Raw genomic sequence first — 27,553 nt, forward strand, 5'->3', positions numbered from 1 at the left:
GACATAGGGATGGCACACGGTTGTACCAATCAGACATAGGGATGGGACACGGTTGTACCAATCAGACATAGGGATGGCACACGGTTGTACCAATCAGACATAGGGATGGCACACGGTTGTACCAATCAGACATAGGGATGGCACACGGTTGTACCAATTAGACATAGGGATGGCACACGGTTGTACAAATCAGACATAGGGATGGCACACGGTTGTACCAATCAGACATAGGGATGGCACACGGTTGTACCAATCAGACATAGGGATGGCACACGGTTGTACCAATCAGACATAGGGATGGCACACGGTTGTACAAATCAGACATAGGGATGGCACACGGTTGTACCAATCAGACATAGGGATGGCACACGGTTGTACCAATCAGACATAGGGATGGCACACGGTTGTACCAATCAGACATAGGGATGGCACACGGTTGTACCAGTCAGACATAGGGATGGCACACGGTTGTACCAGTCAGACATAGGGATGGCACACGGTTGTACCAGTCAGACATAGGGATGGCACACGGTTGTACAAATCAGACATAGGGATGGCACACGGTTGTACCAATCAGACATAGGGATGGCACACGGTTGTACCAATCAGACATAGGGATGGCACACGGTTGTACCAATCAGACATAGGGATGGCACACGGTTGTACCAGTCAGACATAGGGATGGCACACGGTTGTACTAATCAGACATAGGGATGGCACACGGTTGTACCAGTCAGACATAGGGATAGCACACGGTTGTACCAGTCAGACATAGGGATGGCACACGGTTGTACCAGTCAGACATAGGGATGGCACACGGTTGTACCAGTCAGACATAGGGATGGCACACGGTTGTACCAATCAGACATAGGGATGGCACACGGTTGTACCAATCAGACATAGGGATGGCACACGGTTGTACAAATCAGACATAGGGATGGCACACGGTTGTACAAATCAGACATAGGGATGGCACACGGCTGTACCAATCAGACATAGGGATGGCACACAGTTGTACAAATCAGACATAGGGATGGCACACGGTTATACCAATCAGACATAGGGATGGCACACGGTTGTACCAATCTGACATAGGGATGGCACACGGTTGTACCAATCAGACATAGGGATGGCACACGGTTGTACCAATCAGACATAGGGATGGCACACGGTTGTACCAATCAGACATAGGGATGGCCTATGGATGACAACACAGATGTAGAATTGTCTGTTTTTTTTTCTTGTTGAAAGATGGATGACTTTGCATACACTAATCTGAACCCGGCCTAAAACGTACACTGGTACAATAATGGAGTTGGTCTCTGATTCCGGCTGCCTGTGGTTCGAGTAGCATGAAGTCTCCTGTCAGGTTCACTTAATCACTGCAATAACTGGAGATGCGGTATCAGGTTCTACAACTTTCCCACTAAAATTTAGGAAACCTCACATGTTCTTACAGAAGGAGTCCATAGGAAAACTTTAGCTTTACTCCTAAGACTTTCATTGGGGTGTACTCATTTTTGCAATATGGTCTTGAATGAATTTGTTAGGAAAATTACTTTTTTTTGGCTGTGCAAATAACAAATCTTGTTTCAATCAATGGCCAACATTTGTGGGAGAATTTCGTAGTGTGGAGTTCCATAGACAATATTGAATTCTGAAAGGAAACTAAAGGTTTCCTGACAAATCTGTTGGGGTGTACTCATTTATGCTTAGGATTGTATAGTACATCACAACATGGAGGATTACAGGACACAAACTGATAGGTCTTTTTAGTTTGATACTGTAACGTGTGACCTGACAAGCTCTAGGGTATGTGCACACTGCACGCGGCATCTTCTCCAGGCAGAGTCCACCTGGAAAGCGCTCAATAGAGGTTAAAAAGAATCACCAATTGCACTGCAATGTCAAGACAACTTGCTGTGCAGGTGTTCCATTTTTTTGGTCACTTTTAACTGCTTCAGGCTTCAAAAGCCGTAAAGCAGCTAAGGGAAGTGACTGACCCATTCTTCTGGTGGTTTTCCAAACGCCGCTCACTACTTTATATATGGTTAACATTAGAAAAGCCACAAAAAAAGACGTCAAAGAAGACACTTCAGGAAAAACACCGCTGCGCGTTCTCCTGAAGCATCTTCCTATAGCAAGTACTCAGCGGGCACACCAGCATCTATAAGGCATCACATGCTCATCCCCTAATAATTAGCATAGCGCCACCTGCTGTCTGATCAGCACAGTCCCTATAGCTCTGCAAAAAAGCCTGGAAGAACGGCTAAGTGCAAGCGAACGGTCACCGAATAGGGCAGTTTGCAGAAGGTCCGCTGCCTGTTCTTCCTCCTCTGATGTCGCTAAGGCCTCAAATCATCAAGAGTTGTATTTTGCACTCCAGTCTTAATGACGGGAGCCCTGGAGTAAGATTTGTCAAGTTCACGAGGAAGAGTGCGCCTCTGTTGAATCTTTTAGCTGCCGGGTGCCACCACAAGACGTCTGCTCTAAGTCAGGGACCGGAGAACATTTTGTGGCATAAATGATGATAAAGATGTCGGCTGCCCTCGTCTCCTCCAGCTCCCAGCTAAGCTCCTCACACTTTTTAAAAAGTATCTTGGACTGGCGTAATAAAAACTGGTAAACTACGAGCTGTGTAAACATTTTGTGACATTTCAGTTTTATGGCAGAATTCTGGAGAAAATCGTTTGATGAGTCGCGGCCGACGCGTTCCGCTTCTGAGGCCGGAGCGAACCGTGACAGCGAGGTGTGACGCGCCCGGCTCTCCGAGGATGGCTGCCTTCTGTATCCCACAGACTTAGCAGTGATAGGTTTAGAGCCCCATGAAAATCAGCTGCCAAAGAGGGACGGCGGCTTCCTGGGAAAGACAGCGATCGAGTGGGAACAGCAGCTCCTCGGCAGGACAGGCGGCAACATACTGTGGATGGTGCACTACAGTCTACCAATCCCATCCATGTTACAGGTCACATGACTGTGACATCATCAAAGGTCCTATAACCACTAACATTTACTACACCCATGTGTGCAACTTGATCACATGACTGTGACATCACCGCAGGTCCTGTATCTACCAGGAGGTCCCATCTGCAGATCAGTGATCGATCTGGGTACGTGTGACTTGTAGGCGGGGTCCTGTCCCACAGTCGTACCGTAGTCAGTGCTGTCACTGTAGGAGGCGCAGTGGGGTCAAAATTTGTATATATATATATATATATATATATACATATACACATATATTTTTTAGGGTTTCAGCTCTCTGGTATGCAAATTGCCTCTTCAGAGAAAAAAGAGGACTTGTACTCTATAGCGCCACCTATTGGAAGCAGCGATCCTACAAATCACAATCAACCTTTTAACGAGTCGTGCGATATGACTAAGGATAAAAGCCAAATCAGAATCTCAATTTGCAGACACGGTGTTTCGGGCTGTTGGCCCTCGTCAGTGCAAAGTATGAGAACTGATTTGGCTAGCTGAAGCTACAGTAGCTAAGATTTCTGTGGCAACGCAGCTCGTTGCCCCACAAACTGATGCTCTCCATATCTTGAAGTTTTTCTATGATAGCTGCGATGCTTTGTGTGATCTGACAGCGTTCTATCATAGCTGCAGTGCTCTGTGTGTCCTGGCATCTTTCTCTCATAGAATCGATACTCTGAATGTCCTGATACCTATCTATCATAGCTGCGATGCTCTGTGTACCCTCACACCTTTCTATCATAGCTGCAATGCTCTGTGTACCCTCACACCTTTCTATCATAGCTGCGATGCTCTGTGTACCCTCACACCTTTCTATCATAGCTGCGATGCTCTGTGTACCCTCACACCTTTCTATCATAGCTGCAATGCTCTGTGTACCCTCACACCTTTCTATCATAGCTGCAATGCTCTGTGTACCCTCACACCTTTCTATCATAGCTGCGATGCTCTGTGTACCCTGACACCTTTCTATCATTGCTGCGATGCTCTGTGTACCCTGACACCTTTCTATCATAGCTGCAATGCTCTGTGTACCCTGACACCGTTCTATCATAGCTGCAGTGCTCTGCGTGTTCTGCATGGTAGCGACTTGGATACCCACCGGCACAGGGTTTTTATATCAAAACAGCATAATGTTTAATGTCCATTATTAACTTTTATAGATCCAAAACGGAAAAAACTCTCCTTTAGTACAAAGTAAATAGCTCATTCTTCAGGTACAATGAACAAAGTAAATGCAGCAGCCTCATCAATCTCAGTATTCCAGGCAGAATTAGGCCAAGTAGTATTAAACGCCTTCACCAGACAAACACCTCTGTTCAGTTCCAGCACAACTCCACTCTGCTGAGGTAACCCAGCTGCTGTTATTAGGTCTGCAAGCCCTGGGCTGGAGTACGGGAATGACCTTTCCTACCCAGACTCTAATGGTTGCTCCAAAATCTTGGATCGAAATTCCAGTCAACTTAGACCCCTCTCAGTAACCTAATGTTACTAGTAAAGACTTTACTTCACTGCGGCCAACCACCTCGGTGACACATACCTGCCATCCAGGACCTTACCTCTTGCTTTCTTATGATACATTTATATACACACACACACACACACACACACACACACACACACACACACACACACACACACACACACACACACACACACACACACACACACACACACACACACACACACACACACACACTCTATCTCCTCAATATTGATATTGTAACACCAAGAAGGAAAAGTCATGGAATTCTGGAAATCACAGGATAGATAGATAGACAGGTTACTGATCTGCAAATGAAATGGAATATACATGTTCTAAAAAACATTTCAGTTTCTTCAGTCTGGAGTCTGATCCTCGTGCAGAAATAAGACACTTCCATCCTTGCTATCACTGACATTATTTATGGTCATGTGAGGATGGTTCTACCTCTGAATGTACAAATCATCAAGATCCGCTGCTGGCAGCTCCTGTGTAATCACCAACCAATCATGTCCCCGATGGAGACAAGTCCGAAGACGCTGCAGCCACGGGAGCAGGTTTAGGCCACGCAGGCTGCTCATTTCTCCCTATTGTCCCAGGAGCTGTTTTTCAACAAGACAATATCAGGCCACATGTTGCTGGTATTACTATGAACAGCCTGCGTTACCTAAACGTGCTCCCATGGCTGCAGCGTCTCCGGACCGGTCTCCCATCGAGCCCATCTGGGATGTGATTGGTCAGAAGTTGCACAGTGCACTCATACTCCAGACTGAATAAGTCGAGCTGTTTTGAAAATGTTGTTTCCATTTTTTTCATCATAAGTAACATGTCTCCATCCCGTGATTTCCAAAATATCACAACTTTTCTATCTTGATGTTACAATTTTAATGTACTATAAAGTAGATATATACGGTGTATATATAGTTGTCAATTGTAATGCAATGCTTAAATGGGTACTCAGGGAAGATTAAAATGTATGTACATTGACATAGCATCAAGCTCAATAAAAGCTCATATCTATAGTATTGTTTTGAATTGTCACATTGTGTGCTTTATAGAACTACTCAGTGTGACAGAGATGCTGCTCCTGATTGCCCCCTCTCCCTTCTAGAATGCAAATTCACAGATCAGAGGGCATGACTTGTTTCTTACTTGTTATGCAAGCCAGACACCTGATCAACCCCTATCACTGGCTTCTTGTTTGCTTCTTTGTATTGTTATGGCTTGTTTTCAGCTTTGCCTCTCTACTCCTCCTGTGCTCCCTACCTGCTTCTTCACAGCTTCTATGTGACATGTTAAGGAGCATGGCATGAGAACTGTGGAAGCAGGGACAGAGCCACAACATGCCACATACAAGCTGTGAAACTGCAGGCTAGGAGCTCAGAACAAGCCATGTGAATACACATTTACAGTCAAGGCTTGTTCTGTGCTCCCTATGTTTTTTTTTCCCAGCTTGTGTGCTGTCATGACTCCTTCTCTCCCTCCCGTTCTCTGTGACATCTGAAACCTTTCTCCTCTCCTTTCTCCCTCTGCTCACTCCTTGACAGCATTTGAGTCCTACAGTCTAAGTAGTGACAAGGCTTGGTCAGAGACAGGTTTGCATAAGTAGCAAGAAGCAAGCCGCCCCCTCCTGATCAGTGATGTAGCGCCCCAGAAGAGAGCGGCAGCAGCATCTCCATCACAGTGAGTGGTTCTAAATGGCAAAAACTTTAATATTAGTGTTGAGCGAGCACTAAAATGCTCGGGTGCTCGAAGCTCGGGCCGAGCTCACCGTGATTCTCGGGTGTTCGACCCGAGCAACGAGCCCAATGTTAGTCTATTGGAGACCCGAGCATTTTTGCGGCGGCTCCCCCGGCAGTCTGTAGAAAGCCTAAAAAGTGCCCAAAACGATAGTGACAGTGCTCAAATGACATGGGGACAGCATGGGGATCGCCACAGAAAGCATTTCTGACCCCCAGGTCACTGCTGTCAACAACGTGGTCAGAGGTATTAAGCCACTTTTATGGGCCCACAATAAAACGTTAAAAAACTAAACTGAAGCGGTTTTCCTGGGAAATATGTTAAGAAACATCCTTTCCAGGGTAAAGACTTGTGTATAAGGTAAAATAAATAACCAAAAACAAAAATACTCCTCCATACCTTGGGCTATGTTCACAAGTAGCATTTTTCATGCGTTTTTGCATTTTTGCATTGCTTTCAACCGTGACAAATGCATTCACAGGTAAATGTCATTTTAACATTTTACAACCTTATCTGGCCATGTGCTGTGTGACACATGCATATGACTCGCCCAGGTGGATATAGGGGACTCGGTACCCGGGCCTTTCACCTTGTTTAGGAGGTCACGGCAGTCGGCTCCCAGGCCCGTACTCTGGGTCTCTCTTTAAAAAGGAGTTTTAGTGTACAGTTTGTCTCGTAACGCCACCTGTGGTTTCCGGTAATGGTTACCGGCGCTGCTGCAGACCTCCGGGGGTGATGGGATGGCAGCTGGGATGTTCTTGCTCCCCACAGGTGGAGCGGGCCCCCGGGGCAGTGTAGGTGCAGATGGTGGTGATGCTGGGGCTTGTAGTGCAGGAGAGATGGTGATGCGCCCAGGGGATGGGGACAACTCGGCGCCCGGGCCTTTTTGTTGGTTTAGGGGATGCCGCGGTGGCCTGCTCCCGGGGCCGTACCCTGGGGTCACTCTTAAAAGCAAGGAATAATGGGGGAAAGGTGTATGGGAAAGGGGAATGTTCGTGACGCCACCCGTGGTGTCTGGTGAGGATCACCAGCGCTGCTACAGTCCTCTGAGGCCGGTGATCAGGCAGCTTAGTTGGTGCGGCTCCCCACAGGTGGAGCGGGGCCTCAGGGCAGCGTAGGAGAAGGGATGCGGGATAGAGCGTTGGCGGGTGCAGTGCCGCGGAGGAAAGAACAGACAGAGGCAATATTTGAAGTCATCCAAGTCTTTACTCACGGTGGTGCTTTCTCAGCTCAGAGCTTCTCTCTGCTGTCACACGGCGAGCTGCGGCCGCCAGGGTGGGGTTCAGCACACTCCAGGTAGTTTAGGAGCGCTTGACAGGACCCCTGCTCTAAAGTGTTCCTCTCCTGTTGTACTTCTCCCGCCTTGTGTCCCCCACTATGTCCCATACGGGTACTGCGATGTCCTTGATGGGTAGCGTGTAGCTCCCGGACCGACTGGGTCTCCTTCTTGGTTACTAGTGGTGAGAACTTGACGTAAGGCCGGGTCCCTCTGGATGAACTCAGATTAGGGAATACAGGTGGCGACTCCGCTTCGTCAGTATCCCCCTGGGATCCACATAAGCCTCCGGACTTTTCCGACAGAGACGTGAAGTGCAAAGTCAGATAATCGGGACCGGTACCCCCTCTTGCGGCAGGGTCTCTCTGGCAGGGCCAGAATAAGGTATGCAGGTGGTGACTCCGCTCCGTCCGCACCCCCTGAGATCCTTTCGCCTGTGGAGCCTAACTCCTCTGCTCCCCTCCTGGGCCTTCTTGTTTAGACTCTGACCGGGGACAGAGCCGGTTTTAACTCAGCCCCAATCCCCCGTCTCCAGGCCTGAGACCGGGAACCGTGGACCCTGAGGCAGCTGCAGCCTTGTGCTGACCTGCCGTCCCAAAGACCCACGACTAAAGACCCGGTTATTAAAATGGCCTCCAGTTATATATGATTCTATTAAGTGCTAAAGTAAAGTGCTTCCTCCACCCTCACTCACCACTTGGTTCCCTCTAACTTTGGTTCCCCCCAACTCCTCCATTCCGGACCAGGGCAGCACTATGGTGCTTTTAGGCCCCCTTCAGAACTGGAGTGGTGTAGTGTTGAGTGTGTGGTTGGGGTCCTGTGTGGTGCTCCATCCTTACCTTGGTTTGGAGATACCACACCTCATTCTGAGGTGCAGTACCCCTGTGGCGACTGAACCCTCAGGGGCGCCACAATGGCGGAGGCAGTGGAGTGCAGTCATCCGGGTTTTACTCACAGTTCTTGTTCAAGGTTCTCAGGTACACTGTACGGGTGTCAGCCTCTGCGTCGCACTGCGCCCACCAGACCAGGGGTTCAGCACTTTCTCAAATATATCAGGAGCGCTTGACGGAACCCCGCTTTCTTTATGTTCCTTACCAGACCGACTTCTCGCGCTGGATCTTCTCCCTCCTGCCCTGCGCTTCCCACACTCAGTCCCGCTCGGGTGCTCTGAAGTCCCTTCTGGGCAACCTGCAGTTCCCGGACTTGCTTGATGCCCTTCACGGTGACTAGGGTGAGACTGTGGCGACTGCACCATGGAAGTGCAGAAGCCTCCGTTGTTTTCCAGCCGAGACCTGGAGTAATACGTCTGGTCCAGGGACCGGTTCCCTTCCTGCGGCCTGATCCCTCTGACACCTGGCAGATTCAGGGCGTACGGGTGCCGTCCTGCACTCACCGTACCCCCTGGTATCCCTTCTGTAAAACGGAGCCTTTCTCCTCTGCTCCCCTCCTGGGCCTCTATTACTAGGCCCCACACATGGAGCAGAGCTCCTGAAGAGACTCTGCTCCCCTCCTCTCTTTTCACTGACTGACTGTCTTCACTGACTGACTAACTTCCACCCTAAGATGGCTTCCCTTTTTATACCTCCTACAAAGGTGCTCCCCTGTTCTGCATCCTCCACACACACCCACTACTGGTTCCCCCTCTCTTTGGTTCCCCCCACTCCATCCAGGGACAGGGCTCAGCAGAGACACAATGCATCTTGCCCTTCCAGCCGGCCTGGAGTAGTGTAGTGTTGAATGCGGGTGTTGGGGTTCCGGGCAGCACTACCTCCTTACCTGAGAGAAGGAGACACCACACCTCTGGGTGAGGTGCAGTACCTCTGTGGCGACTGAACCCTCAGGGGCGCCACACATACAGTGCTGAAAAGACATGGGAAAAGCATGGGGAAGACCCCTGGAAGCATCTCTGACACCCAGGTCACTGCCTAAAAGTGTGCCCATCAGAAGTGATTCTTGCCGCATCAGACATGCAAGTCCTTGTCCCAGGGCAGTGTTCAATTGTACCTCCCCCATTCCTTGCAATGCAAGAGCAAGTATGCTGCCTGCCACCCACCCACCCCCAGGCTGCAATACCATACTGCTTGCTTGCTTACACTTGAAATTGGGCCTTTTAGGCATGTGGAGGCGGAATCTGGCCACCACGTTATGGCTGCGTCGGTGGCCTGGTATCCATACTCAGTCCCCAGCCGCCCGGCGGCCGGGTGTCCACGCTTGGTCCCCAGCCGCCAGGGGGCGGTCGGGTGTCCGTAAACGGTCCCCAGCCGCCCCTATTTGTCCCGGTAATCTTCCCCACACTTTTCTTAGCCTGGCCTGCTTTAGGGCAGCATTGGCCGAGCCCACCAGACAAGCAGACTCCTCTGGTGGGCCCTGGCTTCTCCATCAGGGGAGTTGAGAGTGCCAAGGTGAGGAGCATGATGTTGATGATAGAAGTTAGCATCTGCTTTGTTTTCTTGGAATGCAAGCGTAAGTGTGCAGCCTGCCACCCACCCACCCCCAGGCTGCAATACCATACTGCTAGCTTGCTTGCACTTCAAATTGGGCCTTTTAGGCATGTGGAGGCGGAATCTATCCACCACGTCATGGCTGCGTCGGCGGCCTGGTATCCATACTCAGTCCCCACCCGCCAGGCGGCCGGGTGTCCACGTTTGGTCCCCAGCCGCCAGGGGGCGGCCGTGTGTCCATACTCAGTCCCCAGCCGCCCCGCGGCCGGGTGTCCACTCTCGGTCCCCAGCCGCCAGGGGGCTGGGTGTCCACGCTTGGTCTCCAGCCGCCAGGGGGCGGCCGGGTGTCCATAAACGGTCCCCAGCCGCCCCTATTTGAAGGACAACCTAACCACAAACACGTGGACAAGTGAATGTAGCCAGGGATGGTCCATCTGACTGACGCCTTCACCCTGAGTTAATATTGTGGAAGCCGGGACACAGTTGGACCCTGAGATGCAACACGTCCTCCAGACATAGAGGATTGCGGGTCCTGGGTCAATCAGGCTTCAACACAAAGTTCAGAAGGTAGACAGCAGCAGTGGTCGGCCTTCTACACAATGAGTAAATTATTCATGATCATGAGACCATCCATCTCCTTAGCTTTCTGTTCCTTGGAATGCAAGCGCATGTATGTAGTAGCGGCTAGGCCTAAGGTGGTCAGCGTTTTGGCACATATCCTACCTCCTCCGAGGATTGCTGGATGTTTTTCTGCTACTATCCCAGTTCTATGACTCCCGTTAAAACAAAGCTTCAGGTGATGAATGATGGATGAGTTGGTGGCAAAGGAGAAAGAGCAGGAGGAACAGGGACCATTCACATCAATATCAGGCCAGTCAACCACACATGACTTGTAGGATATGTTTCTGTACCAAAAGGAGCGGTTCGGCTACACAGTTATAGGGCATACAGTGAGTGCAATGGCTACCAAAAATTTCGAGGCACTCCAATGCCCCTTGGAAGTGACATGGAGGTCAGAGGGCCTTAACTAAACTGTTTTTACCATTTATAGCAACTGGGTCTCCTGTACACTGTTGGCCTAAGCAGTGAATGGAAGGCTTTCCAAAAATTATGAGGAACTGCAATGCCCCTTGAAACAGACGTGGATTACAGCGTACTAAAAACCTTCTACTCATTATTGGGGAGTGGGTCTCCCTTTGTGTTCGCCTATGCATTGAAAAGCAAAAGCTCACTAAAATTAGGAGGAAATTCAATGCCCGTTGGAAGAGTCGTGGAGGTTAGAGTTAATTAAAAACAACATTTCAATGCCCGTTGGAAGAGCTGTGGAGTTCAGAGTTTTTTAACAAGATGGTTTTAATGCCCCTTGGAAGAGCGTTGGAGGTCGTAGTAGCTTAACAAGACTGTTTTAATGCCCCTTGGAAGAGTGGTGGAGGTTGCAGTAGCTTAACAAGACGGTTTTAATGCCCCTTGGAAGAGTGGTGGAGGTCGCAGTAGCTTAACAAGACGGTTTTAATGCCCCTTGGAAGAGTGGTGGAGGTCGCAGTAGCTTAACAAGATGGTTTTAATGCCCCTTGGAAGAGTGGTGGAGGTCGCAGTAGCTTAACAAGACGGTTTTAATGCCCCTTGGAAAAGTGGTGGAGGTCGCAGTAGCTTAACAAGACGGTTTTAATGCCCCTTGGAAGAGTGGTGGAGGTCACAGTAGCTTAACAAGACGATTTTAATGCCCCTTGGAAGAGTGGTGGAGGTCGCAGTAGCTTAACAAGATGGTTTTAATACCCCTTGGAAGAGTGGTGGAGGTCGCAGTGGAATAAAAAGACAATATCAATGCCCCCTGGAAGAGTGGTGGAGGTCACAGTAGGTTAACAAGATGGTTTTAATGCCCCTTGGAAGAGTGGTGGAGGTCACAGTAGCTTAACAAGATGGTTTTAATACCCCTTGGAAGAGTGGTGGAGGTTGCAGTGGAATAAAAAGACAATATCAATGCCCCTTGGAAAAGTGGTGGAGGTCACAGTAGCTTAACAAGACGGTTTTAATGCCCCTTGGAAGAGTGGTGGAGGTCGCAGTAGCTTAACAAGACGGTTTTAATGCCCCTTGGAAGAGTGGTGGAGGTCACAGTAGCTTAACAAGACGGTTTTAATGCCCCTTGGAAAAGTGGTGGAGGTCGCAGTAGCTTAACAAGACTGTTTTAATGCCCCTTGGAAGAGTGGTGGAGGTCGCAGTAGCTTAACAAGATGGTTTTAATGCCCCTTGGAAGAGTGGTGGAGGTCGCAGTAGCTTAACAAGATGTTTTAATGCCCCTTGGAAGAGCGGTGGAGGTTGCAGTAGCTTAACAAGACAGTTTTAATGCCCCTTGGAAAAGTGGTGGAGGTCGCAGTAGCTTAACAAGATGGTTTTAATGCCCCTTGGAAGAGTGGTGGAGGTCACAGTAGCTTAACAAGACGGTTTTAATGCCCCTTGGAAGAGTGGTGGAGGTCGCAGTGGAATAAAAAGACAATATCAATGCCCCTTGGAAGAGTGGTGGAAGTCGCAGTAGCTAAACAAGAGGATTTGAATGCCCCTTGGAAGAGTGGTGGAGGTCGCAGTAGCTTAACAAGACGGTTTTAATGCCCCTTGGAAGAGTGGTGGAGGTTGCAGTAGCTTAACAAGACGGTTTTAATGCCCCTTGGAAAAGTGGTGAAGGTCGCAGTGGAATAAAAAGACAATATCAATGCCCCTTGGAAGAGTGGTGGAGGTCGTAGTAGCTTAACAAGACGGTTTTAATGCCCCTTGGAAGAGTGGTGGAGGTCGCAGTGGAATAAAAAGACAATATCAATGCCCCTTGGAAGAGTGGTGGAGGTCGCAGTAGCTTAACAAGACGGTTTTAATGCCCCTTGGAAGAGTGGTGGAGGTCGCAGTAGCTTAACAAGACGGTTTTAATGCCCCTTGGAAGAGACATGGAGGTCACAGTAGCTTAACAAGACAGTTTTCATGCCCCTTACAAGAGCCATGCAGTACAGCATATTCAAAACATTATTCCCATTATTGGGGAGTGGGTCTCCCATAGTCTTTGCCTATGCCTTCCAAGCAAAAGCTGCTAAAAATGAGGACGGAGGAACTTGCAATGGTGGCAACACGGACCACGGTCACCCTGGTGGTATAGTGGTGGTGGAGGCTGATGATAAGAAGAGCAAAAAACAGCCGAAATGAGGAAGCGTATACCCATGTGTGGGTGTGAAGTGGTGCATGGGAATACACCTCCCGAAATAACACAGTGGATTTATGTTACTCTGCTGTCATTTGGCGGTGATGAGAAGTCTGGCCCAATCCAGCCCTTCTTCATTTTGATAAAGGTCAGCTTGTCAGCATTGTCAGTTGACAGGAGAGTGCGCTTATCAGTTATAATTCCCCCTGCGGCACTAAAAACACGCTCCGATAACACGCTAGTGGCAGGGCAGGCCAGGACCTCCAAGGCGTACAGAGCGAGTTCATTCCAAGTGTCCAGCTTGGATATCCAATAATTAAAAGGCACAGAGGAATCACGGAGGACGCTGGTACGGTCGGCAAGGTACTCCCTCACCATCTTTTGAAACTTTCCACTCCTTGTGAGAGTACCCCGCGCCTCAGGGCCTGTAAGCTGGGTGGGTCTTAAAAAACTGTCCCAGAATGTTGACAGTGTTCCCCTGCCTCTGCTGGATTGGAGTTGCGTCTCTCTCGCCTGTACACCTTGCTTGGTCAACGAATTGTGACCTCTGCCGCTAGCGTGTTCAGATGGGAATTTTTTTAACAGTTCTGCAGCAAGGGCCTTCTGGTACTGCCACATTTTTGTGAGACCTCTCCACCTCAGGAATAAGAGAGTGAAAGTTCTCCTTGTAGCGGGGGTCTAAAAGTGTCACCAACCAGAAATGACTGTCACCCAACATTTTGACAACGCGAGGGTCACGGTTAAGGCAGCGTAACATAAAGTCAGCCATGCGTGCCAGACTGCTAACGGGCAAGACTTCCGTGTCCTCACCAAGATGACGACTGACCATGCTCTCTTCCTCCTCCTCCTCCTCCCTGTCCTCAGGCCACTCACGCTGAACCGACGGTATGACAGTTGTACAGGTACTACCGTCTACAGCGCATGATACCAGCTCCTGTTCTTCCTCCTCCTCCTCCTCTCCCTCATTGTCCTCCAATGCACGTTGGGATGAGATGAGGCTGGGCTGTGTGTAATCCCCCATTACGGCTTCTTGATCCATCTCATCATACTCTGGCTGCAATGCCTCCTCTTTAATTCTCTGCAGAGAGCGTTGCAAAAGACAGACAAGTGGGATGCTGACGCTAATGATGGTTTCATCGCCACTCACCATCTTGATGGACTCCTCAAAGTTTATCAGGATGGTACATATGTCCGACATCCAGGTCCGCTCCTGAGGTCTTATGTGTGGAGTCTGACCTGAATATCGACGGCCTTGTTGCAGCTGGTACTCCACAACTGCTCTCTTCTGCTCACAAATCCTTTGCAACATGTGGAGGGTAGAGTTCCAACGTGTGGGGACATCACACACCAGTCGGTGTGCCGGAAGCTGCAAACGCTGCTGCAACACAGCAAGGGCGGCAGAAGCTGTAGCCAACTTCCGAAAATGAGCTGACAGGCGGCGTACTTTGACGAGCAGATCTGGCAACTCGGGGTACGATTTAAGAAACCGCTAAACCATGAGGTTTAAGCACATGAGTCAGGCATGGTACGTGTGTGATCTCGCCTCAGAGCCGCCACCAGGTTACGGCCATTGTCACACACGACCATGCCTGGATGTAGGTTCAGCGGTCTCAGCCACAGATCTGCCTGCTCTTTCACAGCTGTTCATAACTCACAAGCAGTGTGAGGTTTATCACCTAAGCTTATGAGTTTCAGCACAGCCTGTTGCCACTTGGCTGAGGCAGTACTGCAGTGCTTCCAGCTTGTAACTGATGTGGTGATATCTGAGATGGAGGCTGAACATGTGGAGGAGGAGGAGGATGATGCGCAGGAGCTGTACACTGTGGGGGCAACTCTGACTAACATAGGGCCCGCAATCCTCGGTGTGGGGAGGATGTGTTCCGTCCCAAGGTCCGACTGGGTCCCGGCTTCCACTATGTTTACCCAGTGTGCCGTCAGGGAGATGTACCATCCCTGGCCACAAGCACTTGTCCACGTGTCTGTTGTCAGGTGGACTCTCCCAGTAACTGCGTTGTTGAGGGCACGGCAGATGTTTTGGGACACGTGCTTGTGTAGTGCAGGGATGGCACACCGGGCAAAATAGTGTCGGCTGGGGACCGAGTACCGAGGGACGGCCACCGCCATAAGGTTGCGGAAGGATTCCGTCTCCACCAGCCTAAAAGGCAGCATTTCCAACGCAAGCAGTCGTGAAATGTGCAAATTTATGACTGTGGCCTGTGGGGCTTTGGCTGCGAATTTGCGCTTTCATTCAAAGCTCTGGGATATGGACAATTGAACGCTGCGGTGGGACGTGGACGTTGATGCTGTTTCTTGAGAAACTGCCATAACAAGTGAAGACTGAGAGGAGGGGGCATCTTTGTATGCAGTTTGGACAGGGGATTGCCTTGCACGCACAACAGTGGAAGAAGCAGTGGTGACACCCGCTGACACTGGTCGTGGACCCTGGGGTTCGCCCCACAAAGTCGGGTGCTTTGCTGACATATGCCTGATCATGCTGGTGGTGGTCAGGCTGGTAGTTTTGTCACCCCTGCTGATGCTGGCATAGCAGGTGGTACAAATGGCCTTTTTTGGGTTATCAGCAGAGTCTTTAAAAAAATTCCAGACTCTGGAAGACCTACCGGTTGTACTGGCAGCGTCCCTCGTGTTGGTGTTACGGGGAACGGTTGCCCGCCTTCTGTGTGCGGCCACCACACTGCTTCTTCCTGCCTGTTGGGGTACTCTGCCACCCTCCCCGTGTGCTGCTGGCCTCTCTCTGCGTGTCCTCCTGCCACGTTGGGTCAGTTACTAGATCATCCACCACCTCCTCCTCTTCCACTTGCGCACCACGATCCTCTTCCTCACTTCGTGGCAATTGTGTCTCGTCATCGTCCACCTCTTGTGACAAATTGCCAGCGTCGACTTCCTCTGGCAATATTCAAATATTTGGGCATCGCTATATGGGATCTCCTCTTCCGCCACTTCAAGGGGAGCAGGCGAGGGGCACAAATATGGAAATGGACCAGTGAACAGCTCTTCAGAGTGTCCAACTGTGGGATCAGTTGCTGTCTGACGACACTCGGCATGGTGGGAGGAAGGAGCATCAGGGTGAGGAGGAGTATGCGGTCGAGACTCACAGCAACTAAAACTTGACCGTGTGGAAGACAGACCAGAGGTGGTGGTGCCCAGGTAACTGGAAGTATTATCTGCTATCCAATTAATAACCTGTTCACACTGATCAGTTCGCAATACTGGTGTTGTAGTGCGCTTCCCTAGTAATTTGGCCAAGAAGTGGGAGCGAGAAAATGTGGCTGTTGGTTGTGGCACATTTTCACCTTGGCCACGGCCCCGTCCTCTACACGCACCATCACCAGAACGTCCAGTTCCACGTCCCTTGCCACGCGCCTTGCCCATTGTAAATGAAGTAAAATAGCTTACACTCGCACTATCAATGGAAAAAGGGTAACAAAAAGGAGATTAGAACCGTGGAAGATGAAAACCACAGTTCTATTTCCCTGGCCTACACCAGAATCTTTTAAACAGATATATTTGTGTCTGAACAGTCAGGGAGACACTATTACTGTTTTTTTTATGTAAAAAAGGCCAAAAGCTGGATAATACAGAGATCTGAACTGTGGAACTGCAAAACCAAACTTCTAGTTATCTGGCCTACACCAGAATATTTTAAACAGAAATATTTGTGTCTGAACAGTCAGGGAGGCACTATTAGGCTGAGTTCACACGATGCGTATTTAATGCGTTTCCGCTGCGTTTTTGCAGTTGCGTAAACGCAGCGGAAACGCATTAAAAACGCATGGTAGAGGGGAAGCAATGTTCCCCAATTGAAATCCGCATGTGCTGTGCCCATGGTGCGGATTTTTCCGCAGCGTAAACGCTGCGCTCAAAAATCCGCAGCATGTCAATTAATTTTGCGGAAACGCGGCGTTTTCGCCGCCATTGACTTGCATTAGAACGCGCCAATTCCGCAAGACTGCATCTGTACTTGCGTTATTGGCGCGTTCTAATATGCGGATGGTACCCGGGTGTAGATGAGAGGAGAGTCTCATCCACACCCAGTTACCATTAAAAAAGCTGTAAAACAAGAATAAAATAAAAAATATATATATACTTACCATCTGTCGGCCCGCGCAGCGCTCGTGCTTTGTTCCCGGCACTTGCAGTGAGTTGTAGGACCTGCGCTGACGTCAGAGTCATGTGACGGGTCACGTGACGCTGACGTCGGCAGGTCTTTCAATTCAAAGTTGCCGGCGAGGGAGAACGGAGTGAGCAGGACAGCGCGGGCCATCAGAGGTAAGTATATACACTCTCTCGGGTCACACTATATAAATCCATGCCGTTTGCATGGATATATACAGTGTGACCTAGTTGTCAAGCACTTTCCAAGTGATGCTATCACCTGGAAAGCGCTTGTCAATCTGCATGCGGAAACGCATGTGAATCTGCATGTAGATCCGCATGTATTCCGCAGGAAAAACGCATGTACAATCTGCATGCGTTTTTTCTGCCAGGGAGATGCAGAAATGATGCAGAAATTTTCTGCTTCATTTCTGCATCGTGTGCACATACCCTTACTGTTTTTTTATGTAAAAAGGGCCAAAAGCTGGATAATACAGAGATTTGAACCGTGGAACTGCAAAACCAAACTTCTAGTTATCTGGCCTACACCAGACTCTTTTAAACATATATATTGGTGTCTGAACAGTCACAGACACACTCAATTTTTTTTTGGGGGGGGGGAGGCGGAAATACCAAAAGGTTAATAAGACGCGTATTTGTACAGTCTGACTGAGGGAAAAAAAAATACAGGATTTAGATGAAAAAAAAAGGATTTTTCCTGGCCCCTGAGACCGGGGGCTAAGTCCAGCAATTTGACCAGCAGCAGCACACAGGACTGTGATGCACTGTTTGTTGGTATAACCACTGCGTCTCCTATACAGCCTGCCTGCCTGATATCTGGGATGGATATTAGTCCTGACAAGGACTGTTTGTTTGAGTTTGCAGGCTTTAGAGACCCTACACTGACTATTTCGCACTATATATCTCTCCCTAGCTCTGCAGCACTGACCCTACACTGTCTGATCCGGAGCGACTGTGTCCAAGATGGCGGCGCCCAGTTTTAAATACTCGAGGTGACGCTGTGCGGCCAGCCAATCACTGTAATGCCCACAACCAACATGGCTGCGGCATTACAGTGACTGGCTGGCAATCCCTGCATGTTCATTGGCTCTGTAAAGAGCGCCAAACATGCAGGGCGGAGACCCGAGCTCCCGCCCGAGTAACCCGGAAATGCTCGGTGCTCGCTGAACATCCCGAGTAGTGTGATGCTTGGGCGAGTACCGAGCAGTGTCGAGCATGTTCGCTCAACACTAGTTTTTATATCAAAACAGAATAATGTTTAGTTTATTGTCCTTCATAAACTTTACAGCTCCACAATGAAGCTGCCTTTCTTCATCACAAATGAATAAGAAAACAGTCCTTTCTCTGGGTAAGGCAAAGTAAATCACACGGTTTTACCATGATGGTATTAGAGGAACCTCTCAGACTGCAGTACAGGCTATCTACCAGCTCTTTCTTTCTCCAGCCTCAGCACACTGCTATCTGAACTAGACCAGGTGTATTTTATTAGGCCAGTAAGACCCCGGACTGTTGTATGGGAACCACCTTTCCCACTCTGGCTCTTCTGGTCGCTCCTAAATCCTGGAACCAAAATCAAGTAAAAAAATAAAACCATCTCAGTAACACATACTTGCCATCCGGGATCCTACCTCCCGCCTTCTTACAATATCTATATAATAATTATATGTTTGTTTCTTCAGGTTCCTTATGTTCAGGATGCTTTCCTTTTTTTAGCTGATGGTCCTTTCCATCAGTGACCCCCCAAGGATGGAGAAGGACAGAGACCACATGGCGGCTCGGATATTAGACCTCACCCTGGAGATAATCTACTGGATCACTGGAGAGGTGAGAGCTTCACATCACATCACTCTGATCTCTAGTAATAAAGCCGGAAATGACGGGAAAGGTGAAGGATTCTCGGCCTCTGTGTAGTGATCGGCGTCTCCCCATACACAGGATCACACAGTAGTGAAGACGTCGTCTGGGGAGTGTGTGACCCCCCGTGTGTCAGGAGGGCGGAGCAGGACCCCCAGTGCCATCACCGAGCCTCCACCTCATTCACTGATACATGAGCAGAAGATCCTAGAACTGACCACCAGGATCACTGAGCTGCTGAGCGGAGAGGTGAGCGCTGCCGGGAATGCTGGGACATTGTACAATAACGCCGGGGGAGGGGTCTGCTAATGACGGGTCATTGTGTGTGTCAGGTTCCTATAAGGTGTCAGGACGTCACCGTCTATTTCTCCATGGAGGAGTGGGAGTATCTAGAAGGACACAAGGATCTGTACAAGGACATCATGGTGGAGAATCACCCGTCCATCACATCTCCGGGTAAGAGGAGACCTTCCTGGGTTGTAGAGGAGAGAACAGGTCTGAGAGTCGTCTAGATTCCCCATCATCTGCTCATCACATATAGACAATGTATTCAGTCACTGCGGTTATTTCCTATAGATGGATCCAGTCTGAGAAATCCCCCGGAGAGATGTCCCAGTCCTCTATATTCCCAGGATCAGCCAGAAAAGGAGGAAAGTGTCCCCCGGGATCATCAGGTAGATGGGATGAGATTTCCACAAATCCACTATAGACTGATATACAAATTGCCTCTTCAGAGAGAAAGAGGACTTGTACTCTATATCGCCACCTATTGGAAGTAGCAATCCTTCAAGTCACAATCGACCCTTTAACGAGTCTTGCAATAGGACTTAGGATAAAAGCCAAATCAGAATCTCAGTTTGCAGACACAGTGTTTTGGGCTATTGGCCCTCATCAGTTGAAATTATGACAGCTGATTTGGCTAGGTTAGGCTAGCTAAGATATCTGTGGCAACGCAGCTTGTTATCCCACAATCTGATGTTCCCCCATATGTTGAAGTTTTTCTATGATAGCTGGGTTGCTTTGTGTGATCTGACAGCATTCTATCATAGCTGCAGTGCTCTGCATGTCCTGACATCTTTCTCTCATAGATTCGATACTCTGAATGTCCTGATACCTATCTATCATAGCTGCGATGCTCTGTGTACCCTGACACCTTTCTATCATAGCTGCGATGCTCTGTATACCGACACCTTTCTATCATAGCTGTGATGCTATGCATGACCTGACATCTTTCTATCATAGCTGCAATGCTTATGCATGACCTGACACCTTTCTATCATAGCTGTGATGCTCTGTGCACCCTGACATCTTTCTATCATAGCTGCGATTCTTATGCATGACCTGACACCTTTCTATCATAGCTGCGATGCTCTGTGTACCCTGACACCTTTCTATCATAGCTGCGATGCTCTGTGTACCCTGACACCTTTCTATCATAGCTGCAATGATCTGCGTATCCTGACACCTATCTATCATAGCTGCAATGATCTGAGCATCCTGACACCCATCTATCATAGCTGCAATGATCGGCGTGTCCTGACCAATACTTGAGCAGATCCATAATCTTTCAGAAAACTTAGTTCTTGCTTTCTAGTTTGGGTTTTTCAAATGATCATAAGATAATAAAAAGGATAAAGAATCCTAGTTTATGTCTTGCAGGAAAGTTCTGTTGGAATGATGAATGGACTCAAAAAACTCGCATCAGTGTCAGAGACCGGTAAGAGATTTTCCGCAATCCTGTTTGACTGTGATTTTTTTTTAATGTACGGGATCAGTGATGGGAAGTTTGGAAAAAATGTCTTTACAAACATTATTATTGCTATTAATTATTCAGTAGAATTATTGTCAATGGTGAGCGCTGTACTCCGCTGTCTCCAGCACCATCATATATAGAGCAAAAGGTAAAAAGTGTGGCAGTATGGGTGTGCGTGCTGGCCAGCTGGAGTAATCAGCTCCCTTCTTCAGGACAATAGAAAGCACCGCACCCTCCTGGAGCTGCCAGCTTACTGCTGGAAGCTGCCAGATATAGTTTTATCCACCCTGGTTCAGTCCTGTGGTCTCAGCTCCTGCCTCTTATTTTGTTGTATCCCTGTTGTCTGACCTCAGCCCATTTTCTGACCATTCTTTTGCTTGTTGATTTTGTACCCTATTGTCCTCCTGGTACTTGATTGCCCTTGCCAGCCTGCCCACCTGCCAGCAGCTGACTGTGGACCCAGCCCAGGGGGCCCTTGTGTTAGTTGAGCTTCCTGTACAGGGGTTAAAGGGTAAAAGACAAGGTGACCCCTGAGACTTGGTAAGTGTCTATGGTTGACATTTTTAGAGCTGCAAGGGGACCACTGACATAGACATGTAACATCACCATCCACTTTGAAAAACAAACAAAAAAAAAACCAGCTGAAATCTATCCTGTCTTGCTAAAATAAGACAAACTGCCAGTGCAGTGTGGAAGATTGTGCTGAACTTTCTAATAAGTCTTTTACATCACTCTAGTGCTGGATTCACATCTACACTGGTCAGTACTGCTGCTACTACTTGTGTCTGGGTGCTAAAAAAAGGAATGAAGAGCAAGAATCCCTTATATCTGTGCCTGCTGTGTATGGGAGACATTTTAGCAATTAGTCTGTACCTACTAACTCAGATACAACTGAAAATTGGAGCCTGCAAAGGGGAAAATTGGTGAAAATGCAGCGCTGGGGTCCTGGGTTCAAATCCCGTCAAGGACCACATCTGCAAGGAGTTTGTATGTTCTCCCCGTGTTTGTGCGGGTTTCCTCAGGGTTCTCCGGTTTCTGCCCACACTCTAAAGGAATACTGATAGGGTATTTAGATTGTGAGCCCCGATGGGGACAGTGATAACATCTGTAAAGTGCTGTGGTATATACAGTGCTGGCCCAAAGTATTGGCACCCCTGCAATTCTGTCAAATAATACTCAGTTTCTTCCTGAAAATGATTGCAATCACAAATTCTTTGGTATTATTCTCTTCATTTAATTTGTCTTCAATGAAAAAAACACAAAAAGAATTGTCCTAAAGCCAAATTGGATACAATTCCACACCAAACCTGAAAAAGGGGGTGGACAAAAGTATTGGCACCCTTTGAAAAATCATGTGATGCTTCTCTAATTCGTGTAATTAACAGCACCTGTAACTTACCTGTGGCACCTAACAGGTGTTGGCAATAACTAAATCACACTTGCAGCCAGTTAACATGGATTAAAGTTGACTCAACCTCTGTCCTGTGTCCTTGTGTGTACCACATTGAGCATGGAGAAAAGAAAGAAGACCAAAGAACTGTCTGAGGACTTGAGAAACCAAATTGTGAGGAAGCATGAGCAATCTCAAGGCTACAAGTCCATCTCCAAAGACCTGAATGTTCCTGTGTCTTCCATGCGCAGTGTCATCAAGAAGTGTAAAGCCCATGGCACTGTGGCTAACCTCCCTAGATGTGGACGGAAAGAAAAATTGACGAGAGATTTCAACGCAAGATTGTGCGGATGGTGGATAAAGAACCTCGACTAACATCCAAACAAGTTCAAGCTGCCCTGCAGTCCGAGGGTACAACAGTGTCAACCCGTACTATCCGTCGGCGTCTGAATGAAAAGGGACTGTATGGTAGGATACCCAGGAAGACCCCACTTCTTACACCGAGACATAAAAAAGCCAGGCTGGAGTTTGCCAAAACTTACCTGAGAAAGCCTAAAACGTTTTGGAAGAATGTTCTCTGGTCAGATGAGACAAAAGTAGAGCTTTTTGGGAAAAAGCATCAACATAGAGTGTACAGGAAAAAAAAAGAGGCAATCAACGAAAAGAACACGGTCCCTACAGTCAAACATGGCGGAAGTTCCCTGATGTTTTGGGGTTGTTTTGCTGCTTCTGGCACTGGACTGCTTGACCGTGTGCATGGCATTATGAAGTCTGAAGACTACCAACAAATTTTGCAGCATAATGTAGGGCCCAGTGTGAGAAAGCTGGGTCTCCCTCAGAGGTCATGGGTCTTCCAGCAGGACAATGACCCAAAACACACTTCCAAAAGCACTATAAAATGGTTTGAGAGAAAGCACTGGAGACTTCTAAGGTGGCCAGCAATGAGTCCAGACCTGAATCCCATAGAACACCTGTGGAGAGATCTCAAAATGGCAGTTTGGAGAAGGCACCCTTCAAATATCAGGGACCTGGAGCAGTTTGCCAAAGAAGAATGGTCTACAATTCCAGCAGAGCATTGTAAGAAACTCATTGATGGTTACCGGAAGCGGTTGTTCGCAGTTATTTTGGCTAAAGGTTGTGCAACCAAGTATTAGGCTGAGGGTGCCAATACTTTTGTCCCGCCCTTTTTTGGAGTTTTGTGTGAAATGATCAAAGATTTGATTTTTGCTTCATTCTCTTTTGTGTTTTTTCCTTGCAAGCAAATTAAATGAAGATAATAAGACCAAAGAATTTGTTGATTGCAATCATTTTCAGGAAGAAACTGAGTATTATCTGACAGAATTGCAGGGGTGCCAATACTTTTGGCCAGCACTGTACTAGTGCCATAGAAGCAAGTAAAGTAAAAATATACTGGCCAGAAAGTGTTATAGAAAAAATATACCCCTGGTGTGATGTATTGGATGGTGAGGACACAAGGGCAAACCCTGGTTTGGACTTTGGTGAACAGAATTGTTTGCAATTCGCAGAGCCCAAGTAAAAAAAAAAAAGTCTAATATTTTGTTTGTAAAAATAAGACATTTTTTTTTTACTTTTTTAGGTGACGACTTGGCAAGAGCTTCCAATGGACATCACCATTTATCTCCTTGTTATGAGGTAGAGGACAACAAGACCACGCAAGCTAAATCAGTAACTCCGAATGCACCGGCAGTCTTTTACAGCACCGATCTGCCCCCCAATACCGCTGATCACAAGAAATTTTCTTCTAGTCAATTATTGAGAAATGGACAGGGGAAAATATTTCCATGTGAAAAACATTTTAAAAAGAAATCTAAGCTCTCTCTGCACGCGAGAATTCACCAGGACGAAAGGCTATTTTCATGTTCAGAATGTGGGAAGCGTTTTAGTCAGAAGCCAAATCTTAGGCAACATTTAAGAACTCATACAACGAACAAACCGCTTTCATGTTCAGAATGTGGGGAAAGTTTTAGAGAGAAATCAAGTCTTGTTACGCATCAGAGAATTCACACAGGGGAGAAGCCGTTCTCATGTCCTGAATGTGGAAAGGATTTTAATTACAAATCACATTTTGTCGACCATCTAAGAATTCACACAGGGGAGAAACCATTTCAATGTTCAGAATGTGGGAAAAGTTTCGGCCAGAAATCTGCTCTTGCTAAACATCATCAGAGATCTCACAAAGAGGAGAAGCCCTATTCGTGTTCAGAATGTGGGAAACGTTTTGTCCATAGATTTTGCCTTGTTAGACATCTGAGAAGTCACACAGGGGAGAAGCCGTACTCATGTTCAGAATGTAGGAAAAGTTTTGCCCACAAATCAGATCTTGTAAGACATCAAAGGACTCACACAGGAGAGAAGCCTTTTTCTTGTTCAGAATGTGAGAAATGTTTTGTCTACAGATCAGATCTTGTGAGACATCAGCGAACTCATAAATAGGAGGAACCATCTCACTGTTCAAATTTTAGTAAATGTTTGGAGCTTTATTGTTGGATCTACTAGAATGAGACCTTATTGCTATAAAAGGAGTTAATTTTCCATCTTTTTGGTTGGACATTGTGATTTCCTGAAGTTCAAAGAAGTTCCTCCAGGTCAATACTACTCCCTTCAGCGTTCTGTTTTGTTTTTTTTTTACCGCCATACAGTTCTAGTAATATGGACCTTTTTATTTAGTGCTAATTTTTACAAGGGAGCATGACTCACAAGATTCTCTGGTCGTGTCTTTAGGATGCTCTGCATAATTACCAGTGTGCCACGTCCCTGAGGTAAAGACCATAAAACGTTGCACCAAATAAAAAGGCCCATATCTCTGGAACCGGATGGAAGATTTAAGGGGTTGTCCACTACTCAGACAAACCCTTCTCAATCTCTATGTTTTCCCCTAGCAAAAACATAACACTTGTACTCACCTCTGGTGCCATTGCGACGGTGTAGGCAGTGGCTTTCCCGGGGCTAGTGTGACACTGTTATGTCACGCTATTCCTGTAGCTAATCAGTGGTGGCTTCACTCTCCCCTCCTATGGATGTAATTGACATCCAGAGGAAGTAAGAGAGCAGTTGCATTTCTCACTTTCTCCAGATCTCTGAATTTGCTCGAAGGAGAGGAGAGTTAAGCAGCCGCTGATGGGCCGTAGGGATGGCGTGACATAATTTTGTCACACTAGCCCCAGGAGAGCAAGGGCTGACACCACCGGAATGGCACCAGTTGTGAGTATAAGTGTTATTATTTTACTGGGGGGAAACATAGGAACTGAGAAGGGGTTGTCTGAGTAGTGGAAAACCTCTTTAAGAAAAACAAAACACAAGAGAGATTACTCAGGGGAGCAACAGCAATAAAATAAAACCGGTCCACTTTTGACTAGGTGACAGGAACTCTTTAAATGACTGACACTAAATGTTCTCAATGTTTTCAACTTAAAGGGGTTGTTCAAAACTTGGGCAATCACTTCTCAATTCTTACGTTTCCCCCCAAAAAATAACAACACCTATACTCGCTCCAGTGCTGGTGCCATTCCAGCGGTGTCAGCATTGGTCTCCCAGGGTTCGCATGACATTGTTATGACACATGATCCCTACAGCCAATCAGCACTAGCTTCACTATCCCCTCCTTCAGACAAATCAGACATCCGGAGGAAGTTTATACTCTCACTTCCTCTGTATGTCTTGATTTGTCCGAAGGGAGTAGAGTACTGAAGCCAGCGTTGATTGGCCCAAGGGATCATTGTTATGTCATGCGATCCCTAAGAGAGCCAGTGCTGACACCACTGGAATGGCGCCGGTACCAGAGAGGAGTATATGTGTTGTTTTTTTGTTGGGGGAAACATAAGGATTGAGAAGAAGTTGTCCATGTGTAAGGTGCGCAGGGCAGTAGTCATGGTCGAGGGGCTGCTGTGTTCCCTGTGTATGTGTACCCTACAAATAAATGGTGTCTCAGTTCCCATGTGTTGTGGGTGTAGCGCAGTTCACTCACGTTTCGGCCGCTGTCTCCACGATCCCGGAACCAGGAACAGCCATACATTCAATAGGGGACACCTGGTTAGTTTTAACAAGTTTGTCTTTACTGAACAGTTCAAGTACAACCATCTTTAATACACAGTATCGGGCGCAGCACCCTCCGTCACTTGCTTCCTCCACACAGAACATCTCACTCCTCACGTTCAGCGGGGATTACCCCTACGCTTGATCCTCCTGTCAGCCCCAGGGTTTCCCAATCCGGCTCCGCAGTATACCCGAGATCCGCAACGTTTCCCCTCACACGGTTCCACACCCCTCTTCCACTGTACGGAAGGGTTGTCGGTGGTCTCCATAGACCCCGATTCAAGCCTTAGGCTCTGGACGTTGCAGGAATGTCCGTAGGGAGTTATGCGTAACCTCATACCGCCAGAACGTCTTTGCCCACGCCGTGCTTCAGCCCACTGCACCTTGAACTTGCCCTAGCTACTGTCACCAACGAACTCCTTCACTAACGGACTAAACCAGGAAGTGGTTGTCTTTTACTGGCCCTAACCCCTCCCCTATTAGGCTGGACCAATCACCAACTGTCTCCTTTCTCAGTCTGTCCCAGCAGTTGGTTGCTGGGCAAACTTCTCCTTTCACCTGTGTAACTTCAGTCACTTCCTTCTAACGGTATACACTGAACTTCCTATATCTAATGTGCCCCCAACTAAATCTTCCCCCTTTCTAACTTAAGTCCTATGCTATGCTTTATATACTCTAAACTTTCCCTATACACTAAACATGAATAACATTATACATGAATCACAATACATTACATTAGCCGCGTACATTAGTGCCTATGAAACTCTATGCAGATTCACATATTAATACAGTAAGAAAAATACAATAAAACCATATTCTTGGTACAAACACTGTTTAGAGAGGGAGAGGCATACGACAGCCCTTGTCACACCCTTACACATGTAGTGGACAACCCCTTTAAAGTAGAATTTCAGTTACAGAGTTGCAAGCTGTTACTATGCCGTTGTTCTTTTTTTTATTAAAGTATTCGTGTGTCGATGATGCAGGTTCCATTTTCTTTGCTTTGAGAGGCTGCCCATACTATATTGGGTCTTTATATAGTAGTAAGTGACCAAATTGTTATTTATTATGTTTCTAGTTGATGTATGATGTATATATTGTGCTCAGGTTCTTTAAAGAATTTATTAATAATGGATATTGTAGTATGATTGTGACAAATCGATGATCGATTGGAACGTCTTACAATGGATTTGGACACTTATCCACCGTCATGTGGCATTGGCTTTAGTTGTCTAGATTGACCACATACAACTGGATAAAGGTCATGTAGTT

The 27,553-nt window shown here is 47.7% G+C and overlaps 1 pseudogene; it reads left to right on the forward strand.

The window, feature by feature from the left end:
* LOC141258602 (uncharacterized) overlaps positions 1-27,553 on the forward strand; it is a 162,812-nt pseudogene that overhangs the window by 23,838 nt on the left and 111,421 nt on the right.

This window comes from Phyllobates terribilis, unplaced genomic scaffold (assembly GCF_046119375.1).
Source record: "Phyllobates terribilis strain yellow unplaced genomic scaffold, ASM4611937v1 Scaffold_3__8_contigs__length_932513732, whole genome shotgun sequence".
Lineage (NCBI taxonomy): Eukaryota > Metazoa > Chordata > Amphibia > Anura > Dendrobatidae > Phyllobates > Phyllobates terribilis.